Source organism: Macrotis lagotis, chromosome 6 (genome assembly GCF_037893015.1).
Source record: "Macrotis lagotis isolate mMagLag1 chromosome 6, bilby.v1.9.chrom.fasta, whole genome shotgun sequence".
Taxonomy (NCBI): domain Eukaryota; kingdom Metazoa; phylum Chordata; class Mammalia; order Peramelemorphia; family Peramelidae; genus Macrotis; species Macrotis lagotis.
The window spans coordinates 35,521,681-35,536,787 of NC_133663.1; the positions used below are offsets into that span (position 1 = coordinate 35,521,681).

Genomic DNA, 15,107 nt, shown 5'->3' on the forward strand with positions numbered 1-15,107 from the left:
GATCACATTAGCAATAGAAAAGGAGGCAAAATGATTAGTTAATCAGAGGAAAGGATCAATGAAAGAGAATCAGACTGTTTGTTTTATTTACATGCATGCAGTCACATGAACTGTTAAACAGTACTCTGGCATTCAGGATGGTCCCCCAGTGGTGAATGCATCAGGGGTGATAGGATGGGAAAGCACTGTGCATTATCATTAGTATACCCAAAGAAGGAGGAACCTAAGTAATAGAAGTATAGACATATCTAAATATCACTGAAGCTTAGCAATAAGTTCCATCACAACTCAAAAGTGATTGGTCTAATAATAGCAACATTTTTGCAGTGTTTAAAAGTTTGTAAAGTGATTTACACATATTATCTGTTGATCCTCAAAACAGCCCTGTGAAGAACAAAGTAGATGAAATATATGTCACCCAAATTAAGACATGCAGTTGAATATCATGAACTTTAGGGAAACAGTCTCAGAATTGAACAGGTAGAGGATGGGATTGACTTATCTGTCCCCTAAATATCTATGATCCAACATATATGATCTAATCAGTCAAATTTTTTTTATTAAATTTCATCTCTATGTGGAAGGAATGCAAAAAGACAATTTTCTTCCCTGAAAGAGGTTATAGTTTCTCAGAGAAGACAGCATTTTGACATATGTGTATAACTGTATATACATGGGATACTTGGGCAATTTAATATGTGTTGAGATGTGTCCCTCTTGCTTTCATCGAAATCTCACCTGTGTCTCTAAGACACTGGAGCATACATAGAGGCCACACCCCAATACACCATCTTGGAAGACAGATTAAACCAAGTTGAGGGTAAGTGCCAAACCTCAAACTCATTGATGAATTAGAGGCATTTATAAACCAAGCATGTGAAGACTTCATTTAGTAGAATGGGTGGATGAGAACAGTTTGTTCCAATGACCAGATTCTGGATACAAGTTCCATGGAGAGCTTAGAGCATGGTCAGGCATCAAAGACTCCTAGATCATCTGCTGCATCCCTAGTCATCATAACATTTGTCTTGCCAATGAACTTTGATGACTCTGGAAGAGAGAATGAGGTTGACAATTCTGGGCAACTCTACCTCCCTTAAATACAATTCATGGACCATCCAAGAAATTACTTGGTGTTGTTATTTGTCCTCTTAAATGACAGAACAACAGTTAGTTTATATGTGCAGATATTTTCAAAGGAATTCATATGGGAAACTTTGAGTGAAGAAGTTTCTTCTGCAAATACAAGATGATGCATATTCTAATTATGTATTGTACATATGGATATTTATAGGTGCACTTTTATGTCTATATCTATAGAGACATTATGGATATGAGGATAGAGAACTGTCCAGAGGTCTGCCCTTGAATGTGTAACCCTGGATAAATCACTTAGTTACTCAGTGTTCTAGGTAACTCCCTAAAACATTAATTTCCAGAGAAAGTAGTGATGAACATGGGTCACTCAGTGGTTCTTGAAAGCAATGAAATCATGAGCCTTGCCAGTCATTATCTTTTCCCTTATTTATTATTTATTTTTATGATAAGTTCTGTTTTGGACAATTTACATTAAAGATCCTTTGCTTTTATACGTAGTTTTTGGAAATATATGTACCACTTGTAATAAGGCCAAGGAGTACTTTAAACTAAAATCTCCCTTGTTAATATGATTATGATTGTCACAGAAGTACCACATTGTTGTAAGTCAGAGAATGACTTGATCTTCAACAAATGGACTACCCTTATGGCCATAATCATCAATGAGGATGCTCTGGGACAATAAAATGGACAAACAAATATTGCAATGCCTAAGCAAAATGCATCTCTTCAGTGTTCAGTCTTCTTATTCAGAAAGCAATGAAATAAGGCATGTCCAGTATGAACATATTGAAGCATATGGCCATGCTACCAGAATTAGTATAGAAAGGAGCATCACTGATTCAATAACCTAATAGATTTAGAGTTCCAAAAATCTTAATGCAACTTTAAACCCTGGAGGTCAGACACTGTGAACCTTAAATCTCTTTATAAATTGGCAGCTAAGTGGCAAAGTGGATAAAACACTTGACTTTGAATCAAGAAGACCTGCATTGAATCCTGGCTCAAATTCTTCCTATTTTATGACCTTGGGCACTCCCTTACCTTCTCTCAGTCTCAGTTTTCCTGATTAGAAAATTGGGATAATAGTAGCACCTATTTTTCAGAGTTGTTATGAGGATCAAATGAAATGACATTTGCAAAGTGCAATAAAAATGCTAGCTATGGTCATCATCATCATCATCATCATCATTATGACTACTATTTATTATCACACACATGTGTGACCAGGAAATGAGATTTTATACTCAAGTAGAAAAAGTTAGGAATAAGAGGACAGTCTCTATGTTGTTCTCTCTCTCTCTCTCTCTCTCTCTCTCTCTCTCTATCTATCTATCTATCTATAAAATATTAAAAGCCTCTGACAATGTGTAATTTCCCCAACAGATAACTTAGGAAAAAAACTCATAAGAATAGTGTGAACAGTATGACCTTGTCAGTGGCAAAATCTCAGTGATATCTGTGAGATTATGGATCCCATGAATAATTGAAGCACGTCATCTCATCTCTTCGTAGAGCCTTAGCTGGCTCAACTTTACTTACTTTTATTTTTAATATTCCAGGTTGATAATTAACCTCTAAGATCTCTAGCTTTTTCAAAATGTTCATTCATTGTCTTATTGCTATTACTGCCTACATGATATGACATCAATAAAAACTGAGAATAAACAAGAGTGGATTTTCTGGGTTTTGTGAGACTTTAGAAAAAGGGAAGAAAAGAACAATCACTTTGTTATTTTACTTTTAAATGTCCATTATGTTAGTAACTGCAGCTTTGCTCACTTTCCAAATGCATTAGAATGATTTATGTGGGGTTAGTCATTTTAAAATAGTAAAGCACCCTGAAGTCCTCTAGGAAAAGGAGCTCTATAAATGAACATAATCATTATTATAATATTCTCATCTGTAAAACACAGAAAGAAAATACCTATTCGGATCCCAGGGGTATTGTTGGGATTAATTAGTTAATGTTTACAAAGTAGTCTCAATACAGAAAAGAAAAATATCCTCTGTGATTTGCATTTCCTCATTTCTCATGGTAAAGTAGTGGGAAAAGCATAAGATTCTGAGTATGGGATCTCCATTTGACCATCTATGTGACCCTGAGCAGTAGGTAGCCTGGTGGCACAGTGGATAGAGCACTGGTCTTGGAGTCAGGAAGACGGAAGTTCGAATCCAGCTTCAGACATTTACATTTACTAGCCTCACATTCAGGGCCATCTCCAGTTGTCCTGATTCATATTTGGCCCCAGGACACAGATGGCTCTGGAGGAGAAAGTGAGGCTGGTGACTTGGCCCAACCCCGCCTCAGTCAAATCCAGTTCATGTGCTTGTCATGGCATCACTTCCCCGATATCATGGTGGTTGTCTTCAAGGATGGACATCTATTGCTCAACAGGCTCGAGCAATTCACAATTCTTATCTTCCATTTCCTCATTTATGAGTAACTTTTAAGGTCCCTTCCTACTCTTCAGACATGATTCTAAGAACATTCTAATCCATTTAGAGTTTTCAGAATACCTTATTACCTTATTCCTTCCGACACTGATCTCTCCTCCAATTCTTGAAATCCAAGAGTTTTGCACTTAAGACCACATATGATATAGAGATAAAATATTGACCTTGGACTCAAGAAGTTCAAATGCTCCCTCAGACCCTTACTACCTGAGTGAACCTGGTTAAGTCCCTTCACATTTCTCAGCCTCAGTTTCTTCATCTGTAAAATGGAAATAATGAGTGCTTCATAGAGTTGTGAGAAACAAATGAGAATACATACAAAAAATACACACCTGTGAAATAAATGTCAAATAATATGTATGTTTCATATAATAACTAATGTATATTTTCTCATTTGAATTTCACAATTCCCTATATAATATATCTTACATGCATATATATGCAAATATATGCATCTATATAGTTGTATATGCATATATAATTTATATGTGTGAATATATAAATATATACACAGCTATGTGCACAAGTTTAATTTATATCTATATATCCAAATATATAAAATCTCATTTTCAAACTTTAAATCTCTATATACATATTTGCAATTATAATTACTATCATCATCATTGTCATTATTATTTCTGCTATGTAAAGAAAGCTAATAAAACCTTATATCTTTCCTCTTCATCCTAAGGGCATCTAAACCCTCTGTCTCTGTCAATTTTCTCCTTCCATTTCTGTTTCTGTTTTCAAAGACTGGACTTTTATCATTCGAATGCGAATTTTTGACAGAACCTGAGTGTTTTCATTTTACTTCCAGTCAGTACAAAGATGGTGTGAGCTTACATTTTCATTTTTCCTTCCTTGATGGTCACAGGTGGTTTTGCATGACTAAGCACCAACAAATCCAGCTAATATTTCCACAGAAGAACTAGGAGTCAGAGTCCAAGACAACCTGGGTGTGCTTCCTGGCTTCTGTCTTTATTTGTTTTGCTTGATGGCATTTGAAGTCTTGGAAATTAAAATATACTCCTTATAATGACTGATAGATTCTCCAATGCCAATTCTGCACTAAACCCTGAATAAATGTGACACTTCCCTGTTACATTTTGTCTTCTCAGTTTTTATTGATTCTTATTTTTCCTGTCTCTCCTCTCTCTCTCTGTCTCACCCTCTTTCTTTCCCTCTCTCCTCTCTCTTTCTCTGTCTCTCTGTCTCTATCTCTGTCTCTCTGTCTCTTTCTCACTCTGTCTCTGTCTCTCTGTGTCTCTCTTGCTTTCTCTTTCTCAAGCTTCTCTCTCTCTCTCTCTCTCTCTCTCTCTCTCTCTCTCTCTCTCTCTCTCTCTCTCTCTCTCTCTCACTCACTCTCTCTCTCTGTTTCTTTCTGTCTGTCTTATTTCCAATGATTGTGTAATAGCCCTGGGATAGCTGTACTTGTCCCAAAATAATTTAGAGAAACCTGACTCTTTGGTATTTAATTTTATAAGGACAGATGTATTTATTTTAGAAATTGCTCTAGTGACCACATTACTGTCTTGTTTAGGAGACATGGTTACTACAGAAAAGAGAAATAACAGTGATATTAGATAAAATGTTCAACTTGGTTTCAGGGAGACATAAGTTCAAATACCCTTTTTTGAAACCTACTGTGAGGCCACGTAATTTTGCTGGGCCTCAGTTTTCTCTTCTATAAAATAGGAATCACAAGGTCGTAAATCTAGAATTTACAGGTACCTCATAGGCAGTCTAGTTCAGTTCCCTCATTGTATAAAGAAGAAAATTGAAGCCTGGAACTTACCAAGGATCCCAAAGATAATAAAGGAAGATTACATAAATCTAAAGCAGATTTTGTACATAAGTCCTTGTTTATTTGTTTGTTTTATTGTACTGTACTTCCTCATAAAGTTGTTTTGATCATCAAATGATGTGATTCTTATAAAGCTCTTTGCCAACTTTAAAGCATTATAAACATTGTTCATTATATATTATAAATACATTATAAAATAAATAAATAAATATAAATACATGTGTGTTGTGTGTGTGTGTGTGTGTGTGTGTGTGTGTGTGTGTGTGACATCCAATGTCATTGAATAGGATAGACAAATCCCAAATTATAGAAAGTCAAGTAGAATGTCAAGGAAATAATTAATTACCAGATTGTGAACTCTGTAGTCCTTTGGAAAATCCCTAAATTAGGAAGTTTTTGTTTACCTCCAGGCTGCTTTTGATTTCTTAAAATTTCTTTCTGCTACTCCAAGCTGTTCCACTGAAAACTAGTCTAATCCTCCCTTCTTATCACAGTCCCTTTAGATGCTTGAAGATAATATACTCAAGATAACAGAAAGTTTTCCTACTCTCCACCCCACCCCAAGTAACCATTCATTCCCTAGACATCCTTCAACCAATCCTCAAATTTCATGAAGCTGAAGACCTTCACCATCCTGGTCTTATTCTGTTGAGCTATATAATAAAAGAGCAATTTATAATAAGGATGGAGAACACACCACTAATTCTTCCTTTTGCCCCACCATGACTACTCTAACTTCGAATCGATATAGAAAATTTGAAGTAAAGTCAAAATATTTGAATAACTAAGCATTTTGATGGTCTCATAATACTGAAAAATTCAATGTGTACAAAAGGAAAACAGTAATATTTGACTTTGGGTCAATTAATGATGAAATTATTTATATTTTTAAAAACTTTAACAATGCCTGGGGTATAGTGGGAATAATCAAAAGATGGCATCCTTGAATGGTTAGAGAAATATTTTCAAAATTCAAGGCTGATGGAGTTTTTTTTTGGGGGGGGGTGGAGGGGAGATGCGAGTTTTCTTAAGTGATAAAGCATTTCATAAGTTTAGGAGAACCCATAATGGAAATACAATGCCTGAGGCTGAAGAAACAGATCACATTTTTATTTACATTTCTAAATGTCCCAAAGCTAAATTATTGGATTTCTTCCTGGTCCTGACAGGTACTTCCTGAAAAGTAATATAATATTCCTTTTACATTGCATTAGTTGAGAACTGCAAAGACAAGGATAGAAATATGCCTGAGTGAAACAACTGTCTATGAGAGATGCCCTTTGCTGTCCTGGCCTCAAGGTATGTGAAGTCACTTTTTATATATTGCCTTAAGTTTTCAAGTCATTAAACAATGAGTGGGGATGTGCACAGAGACACCTACACCTACAGATTATTATATGTGACTATGGATATCTATATATCTAAATATCAATATATTTTTATATTTATATCTCTCTATATATGGGTTTTACAATTATAATGTCAATATCTTTGTAAATATTTTTGTATCCATGTATCAATGGATTGGATCTTTTAATGATGGAACAATGTCATCTATGTTGGTATCCAATATTTTAAAAATTGACATATATACATATACATATGTATATAAAAACTGTTATTGGCATCATAGCTGAACATGTGTGCATATAAAAAATGATGTATTGGGGGCGGCTAGGTGGCACAGTGGCTAGAGCACCAGCCCTGTAGTCAGGAGTACCTGAGTTCAAATCTGGCCTCAGACAATTACTAATTACCTAGCTGTGTGGCCTTGGGCAAGCCACTTAACCCCATTGCCTTGCAAAAACTAAAAAAAAAAATGATGTATTGTCGAGTTCCTTTTCACAATTAGTATCCAGGCAATTTAATGACTATCCTTTTTGTTAATAATTGTAAAAATATTTTTAAATATTTCCTTTTAAATTATATATATATATATATATACTTCACCCTGCCAAATCCATTAAACCTTCCCTTGTAACAAAGGGAAAATGAAGTAAAACCATCAATAATTCAAAGAGGTCTGCTTGTGGATAGTATAGTTCATGGAAATAATCCCTCATCCCTTTAGAAAGAGGAGAGATGTATGTTGCAACTCCTATTACCCAGATAAGGATCATTCATTGCAATTACTCTTTTAACTGTGTCTTAGTGTTATTTTAATACCAGTTATTACAATAATTTTGCTTGCTTTTTTACTGATTTTTCCATATCTCATTCTGCATGAGTTCACACAAGATTTTCCATGTTCTTCTTAATTCCTCATTTTCATTGTTTCTTATAGTCCATAATATTTCATTTCATTCGTATGATGCTATTTATTGAACTGGAGGAGCAGCCACTTTGTTTTCAGATTTTTTGCTACTATCAAATGTATTACACTAAATGGTTGGTTGTTTCATTCTGCCATTTGTCTCCTTGGGGTTTGTGTCTGGATTAACCTAGATTTTTTTGGTTAAAAGTTATTTAACAACTTACTATCTTCTCTTGTATAATTCTAAAACATTTTCTACAACAGTTGGACTATTTCACAACTCCACCAACTATGTATAAACTTTCCTGTTTAGAGTGTTTTTTTTAAATCTCCCCCCACCCAAGTTGGCAGCCCTGACCATTAGTTTCAGAGGCTAAGAAACACTTCCTCTCTGATTGCTAGCTTTTGATTCTCACCAAGTGTATTATGAGTGCTCTTAGCTCTACAGTCTAACTCTGTGAAAGACATTTTGGAGTTTTCAACATTTTCTTTTATGTTTAATATTAATAATAATTGCTGGAATTCACATTAAGATTTGTCAATTTCTTTACAAATATATTTATGATATTTAACATAAATATATAATATTTTAAAATATAATCACATTATTTTCTTTTAAATGCAATCATTTATTCTTATAAGAACCCTAGGAAGTGGGTGCTTTTATTATCCCTTCTCTATAGTTGAGGAAACTGAAGCAAATAGACATTGAGTGGCTTGCCCAAAGCCTAGCAGGAAATCTAAAGCAAGATTTGAACTCACTTCTTACTGATTCCAGGTCTAGTTGCCATTAGAAGTTGGTTTGTTTGCATGATATGGACAAGCAAATTATAACATCATTCTCTGGGAGGAATACAATAATCTTAAAGTGAAGCCATCAGCAGGAAAGATCATTTCTGTTCCCATATTTTCTTCTGGAAAAAAAAAGATGCTAAAACATGGTTTAGAAGGATGAAACCTCCTTGGAAAAAACCAAATCTTGCTTTCCATTGCTACGGTGACCTTCATCAGGGTACTTTTGGATGTGTTTCTATTATGTGAAGCACATAGAGAAGGCACGTATTAAATCTTTAGATAGCCCGCTGCAAGCTGATAAGCCCAGGAGTCATCCATTTCAAGTCATTTTTATAAAGGAAAAGTAACATTTTCATGAATGAAATTGACAATATACTTAGTGATCCTGAGGCTAATTATTTAGATTATTGCTTTCTTCTCATTTCTAAAGAATGTGTAGGTCTCCATTGGTGTTATGGTCCTAATAGCATGCATTCTCCTTCAGAAGCCAGTATGTTATGACCATGGACATGTTTCCTATCTCACCCAAGGGTACACCTGCTGGCTTATGCAAGAGGTGGCATGTAGATTGAGCCTCGGATGACATTAGGCATTCTAAAAGGGAGAGATGAGGAGGATTCCAATCTAAGACACAGAACAACAAGCCTGTAGGGCCAAGGGAGAAAGAATTTGTATATTCGAGAACAACAACTAGGTAAATGTAACGGGAACATGTTGTGAATAATGCTAAATTAGCCTGGAACTAGTTTCTGTAAGGCTTTGCCACCTTTAAGAATCTGTATTTTTTTCTCGGGGGCAATGGGGAGCAACTAACACTTTCTGAGCAGTGAAGTGCCATAGCCAGTTCTGTGCAAAAGGAGAATTATTTGAGTAATTTGAGAGAATGAATAAGAGAAAGGATGGATATTTGTCTATCTTCATACATTAGGGGATCCTCTACCTAAACTATTACTTATGATGTGAAATGGCTATCGGTAGGCATATTCTGTGCACGTAACTTTGATTCCTATTATAGCTGGAACTTTCATGGTTATCTTTGTGACCTGCCCCACTGTGCCTATATTCTCTTCATTTAAAATCCACAGATCTTTAGAAGATAATTGGTAGTAAATTCCAGAGTCCCGTGTCTCTAGGCTTGTTTGTGTTGATCTGATTTCCTGTTCCTGCTAACTTGATTAAGAGAAATGACCCTTATTTGCTGTGATAAATGAGGAATCAGTGAAGTCAACCACATAGAGGTGGCAAATTGCATCACCATATTTATGAATCATTAACTGTGAAGTGTTCAACTAGGTGGGCAACCACAGTCAAAGGTAAGATGCTCCATATTTCCATGAGCTTTCTGGAGAAGAGATGTCAGACTGAAGAAATCAGGAGAGGAGCTTTGGTCCATGGCTGCAGGGGGTGGGTGGGGGAGAGGTAGGAAGGATTGCTATGGTAACAGAACACTGGATATTAGAAGCAAATGTGTGCTATGAGAGGATGAGAGGGTTATGATGGGAAGTAAGTAGAAAGGGTGGGTCAGAAAAGCCAGAAAGAGTACATAATTAAAAACGAGTTCAAGGTTTTGGCTCCTCTTCCTTCAGCTAATTCAGAAGTCACTCACTCACTCACTCATCAAAGCCAGCTTAGAGGGCAAGAATTGGGCTTTGCTGCCAAACTCTCCTGGTTTAATCAGACTCTCCGTTCCATCTCTGAAGTAGGTCTATGGGAGTCAGGGGGAAAAGTATGCTCTCTTTTGGACTAAAACATAAAGTTCTAAGAAAATGCTTCTGGAATTGCCAGCATCCATCACAAGAATTTTCTGACCATCTACCATGTAGACCATAATTGTAAAGTAGTTTCTAATTTCACAATTTAACAAATGACTGTCTCAGTATGAAAGCCTGGAGTACAAGGGAAAAAAATGTTTCCTCATTGAGTTTGTACTCTATTGGAGTTGGACCTGTCTTAACTACAATTTGTTCATCTGTATTATGACAAGTTAGGATTCTATGATCATCCCTTCTAGCTCTGGGATTCTGGAATGCTTTCCCTTTATTTAGAGAAGTCCTCTGCTGGAACATAGGAAGTGGTTCTCAATACCTCCTAATTTTTGTGCCTGCCTTCTATTTATCATTGATTACTTAGCCTAGAGATAGAGATAGAGATAGAGATAGATTTTTTTTTTTTAGGTTTTTGCAAGGCAATGGGGTTAAGTGGCTTGCCCAAGGTTACACGGCTAGGTAATTATTAAGTGTCTGAGACCAGATTTGAACCCAGGTACTCCTGACTCCAGGGCCGGTGCTTTATTCACTCTGCCACCTAGCTGCCCCTAGAGATAGATTTTGATATAGATATAGCTATATAGAGGGATGGATATATAGCTTGTTTGTATTTATTTGTTTCCTTGACTCACATATTTGATTGTAAACTCCTTGGGTCAAGGTTATCTTTCGCCTCTTTTTTTAAAACCCCTAGCCCTTAGAGCAATGTCTTGAACATATTATTTGCTTAATAAATGTCTTTTCAAGGAATGATTAGTGGTAAGAATGTCAGTAATAATGCATTTGGAAAGAATACTGGAATTGGAGAGAGAGAGAGAAGACGTTGCTTTGAATCCTGTTTCTTCTATTAGTATTAAGGAGTTGGGCATATTACTTCTGTTCTTTTGGCATCAGGATTCTCTTTTGGCAGATAAGAGAGTTGGACAAGATGAGTTCAAAAGTAAATAGGGCTTTGAGATTCAATGAATTCCACCTATTTCAACAGGTAGCTTGTTATGCTTGGACAACTTGATGTATGCTCTATTTATTTCTTATTTCAGTCAGAGGTGTAGCCACAAGCATGGCCCTTAAAAGATCCATGAAATCCTCCGAGGTTCTTTTTTAGTACAGCCCCAATATGCTTGGGCCATCCTATCATGTGCTGCATTGGTCATAAAAATAAACACAACAATTAAAATCCTCATCACTTCTGCCCGGCCTTCTAGTGACAAAGGTCTTAATTGGTCCTGAAGCAACAGACACAATGTTTCTAGGCCATACTTGATCTTTTCCAATTTTATAGGCCATCCCAGAATTAGAATTTGTTGACATTTGGGAATCCAAGGTCACTGCTTTACCACCACGAGGCACTGACCGGAGTAAGACTGTAGTGGCAGAATCTCTCAAGTTTGGCAGCTTGGTCCTTGGCCTTCCAACAAAGTACTCATCATGGAGCCTGATGGACTGCTCTCTTACTGTTTTGTTAAGGAAGTGATTCTGCCTTTCCAAATGGTAAACTAACAAAGTACAAAACCCTTGTAGATCTTACCAAGTTGGAAGGGGGTTGGTGTGGACCCAGGGATGGATTGTATTTTATTCATTCAAGATCCAAACTGAAATGGGTATATTGACTCTCTAGGAAAACAAAACAAAACCAACAAAAAGCACAAGACTTGTGAGGACGCTACATTCCTGGCTGTGGTCCAAGATCTTGTCCACTATAACATGGAAAAGAAATTAGTTTTGTTCTGTTTCATGCCATACAATATGACTAAGAGCAGTGAATATTAGTTGCAAAGAGACAAATGTAATTTATTGTTGCATTTTAGTGTTTGTGAAGATCTTTACATATGTTCTCATTTGATCCTTACAGCAATCTTATGGGGTGGCAATGATGGCTACACCCCTTTTTACATATGAGGAAAATGGGTCTGGGAGAGATTAAGTCACTTGCTCATATTCACTTAGTAAGTATCTGAGTCAGGATTTGGATTCTGTACCGTGCCATTAGCTACCCTACCCCTGTTTAGGCCTTATAGAAAGAAAATCTTAACAAGAGCTATTCCTAATTAGAATGCGCTACCCTGAGAATTGGATATAAAAAGCAAAATCAGGATTATCACAGAGGAGATTCCAATTTGGCCCAGATGCCTCCAAGGTCCCTTCCAACTCAGATTCTAGAACTCTTTTCCTAGCCAACTTATAGTCAAACTTCCTCAGAGAAGTTTACCACTCTAGGTTGGCTACAGGGGAGGGAAGTTTTGGGGAAAATCAATTCTTAAAGCCCAGTTTTTAACTTGGAGAATAGTTATAACATATATTGGTGAAAGTATTCATTCTGACAATATTTTCGGACTTTGATATTGAAGGAGGCTACCAAGATGAAGATAGATAAGTCTATGATGACAATACTTATCTATTCTATGTATTAAGATATGTATGATTCTATGCATGTATGCATACATATATGGCAGATTATGTGTATATATGTGTATGTGAATATCAATTTGACTATATACATATAGGTTTGTATTTGTGTGTATTGTGAATATGTATTTCTTTGTCCAATTGATTGTGAGATGAAAATGCCTAAGGAACACAAATGGAGAACCAAACTCTCAGGGAATATGCATGGATAGATACTTCATATCTCTGATTTGGAGAGATTACAGTGTCTGGTGATAGCCTCTTATGGCCATTCCATACATGTTTGCAAGCACATATGTGATGGTGTTTAGGTTATTATACTCATATGTGTATGAATGAATGTAATTGTATTCATTTTGAATTTGTGTATGTTTCCTTTTTTTTTGGTTTGGCATTTTGTTTTACAATTTAAGAACTCAGATGGTTGCCATGGAGAAAAATAGTTTTTTTTTTTTTTTGGCAAGGCAATGGAGTTAAGTGGCTTGTCCAAGGTCACACAGCTAGGTAATTATTAAGTGTCTGAGGCCAGATTTGAACTCAGGTACTCCTGACTTCAGAGCCAGTGCTCTATCCACTGTGCCACCTAGCTGCCCCCCAAAAATAATTTTTAATAAGAACTTTTTCAAAAATACGAATTTGTTCTCAACCTGCCTTATTTCTGAAAGCTTCTGGTATGAAGCAGTATTTGAAAAGGGTTTTCTCTTTAGAATGTTATCAAACATATTTTTTGATGTTTTGAGATCTATTAGAGAAAATATTCTCATGTTATCTAGAAAAATATTTTGATAAATTTGACCCTTTAATAATATCAGAGGAATATTAATATCGTCTAAATGGAAAATGAATTAAGCAACTTATTTAAACATTATAAACTAATGCATTGAAGTAGGAGGAAATGGTTTATTTTTTAAAACATTTCCTTCTGTCCTGAATGACTAAACAAAACTAAGAGGGTCGTGTTATTCCTTTTCTGATACATTGTCATGTCATGGTCTTGACCTTGAGTTTTTGGTGGAGTCCGACTCCTTGGGCGTCCTACCAAGATGGAAAGGATTTGAGAACAGTTCTGCTAATGGACTTCCTGTCTCTCAACCAAGACCCAGTCAAATCCCTGAAGGCTCTTGTCTGCTTGAGCTGCAAGGACAGTTATCATCGTTATTATTGCCACTCAAGGACATTGTTGATCAAGCTATGGACAAGGTACAATGTACTAAATTATTTTTGCAGAGTGTTTCGTGGTTCCTAGACAACTTTCATCCCAACCACTTTGGAAGACAGAAGTGAAGGTATGGATATCTCCATTGCACAGATGAATCTAAAAATAGAAAAGAAAATGAAAATTGCAAAGGCATGAGTTGGGTAGAATTTGGGCAAAATTATTTATTTTTGGTGAAATGGAAGGAGAGCAGATAACAGCCACATTAAGTAGAATGAAGAATTAAGAAGAATGAGGACAAAAATAAAATAGTCCTTGTCCTCAGGAAGCTTGCACTCTGTCAGGTAGTAACATATACTTGGATAAGTACATATAAGCTATAAGGACCGTTATCTTTATGAAAATAGGGTTAGACTTGTGATTTCAATGATATTAGGAAACCCTTGTTGAATAAACTTTGTACCATGCAGGTTGGCATCTTCTCAATAAGAGCACTAGGCAATTAAATGCAATGCACACTGTTATACAACAAGAATTATTGGACAGAGATGCAACTTGAACTCGGGTTTTTTCCAACTCTTAAAGCCAGCTTTTTAATTCCTATACCATGCTACTTCTCTTTATATTGGAAAAAATACATGGTTGCTAGGTGGCGTAGTGGATAAAGCACCAGCCCTGGAGTCAGGAGTACCTGGGTTCAAATCCGATCTCAGACACTTAATAATGACCTAGCTGTGTGGCCCTGGGCAAGCCACTTAACCCATTTGCCTTGCAAAAAAACCTAAAAAAAAATACAAAATACATACAAGGTGATTTTTTTCAAGGCAGACTCTCAGTTTGGGGAACAAAAGAGGTGCCCTGTATTTCAAGATTGCTATTGTTCATGACCAATAATTGATCATTGATAACAATTGGGAATATTGGGGAGTTGGGAGGAAACAAACTGATTATCCTAACAGTCAGCTTTTAAGAGATGGTGATTATTTGAAAGAACTCAATAGAGAATTTTTCTGTTTCATGTTAGATTGTTGCATTGATAACTCACCTTTTCATTGTGCTTTCAGATATGAAAAAAAATTGTCATACATTATCTCATCTGATTTGACAACCCTGTGAGGAAGATAGCATAATAATTAATATCCTTATTTACCAGATGAGGAAACTGAGTCTGTGAGAGATCAAATAACCTATCTATTATGCTATATAAGTAAACATCTGAGGCCAAATGCTGAAGCAGAAACTGGAAAATTGAAACCAAGCCAACTCTTCCACAGCTTCTGGAACTTAACAATCCCTATTACCCCAAACTCCACTACCAATCAACATGTCTGTCAAGAACGCAGACGAACAAAGGATCATTTTCTATAGATC

General features: G+C 36.0%; 1 protein-coding gene across 9 annotated transcripts in view; it reads left to right on the forward strand.

Annotated features, from left to right (window-relative positions):
* Positions 1 to 15,107, forward strand: part of NAALADL2 (N-acetylated alpha-linked acidic dipeptidase like 2) — a 1,546,126-nt gene that overhangs the window by 446,142 nt on the left and 1,084,877 nt on the right. For 8 of the 9 annotated variants that reach the window (XM_074190946.1, XM_074190945.1, XM_074190943.1 and 5 more), the window contains one exon: positions 6,574 to 6,658. The exons of the other annotated variant lie outside the window; for it this stretch is intronic. The gene's annotated coding sequence lies outside the window, so the exon portion shown is untranslated. The remainder of the gene's footprint in view (positions 1 to 6,573; positions 6,659 to 15,107) is intronic. 9 annotated transcript variants of the gene reach the window in all.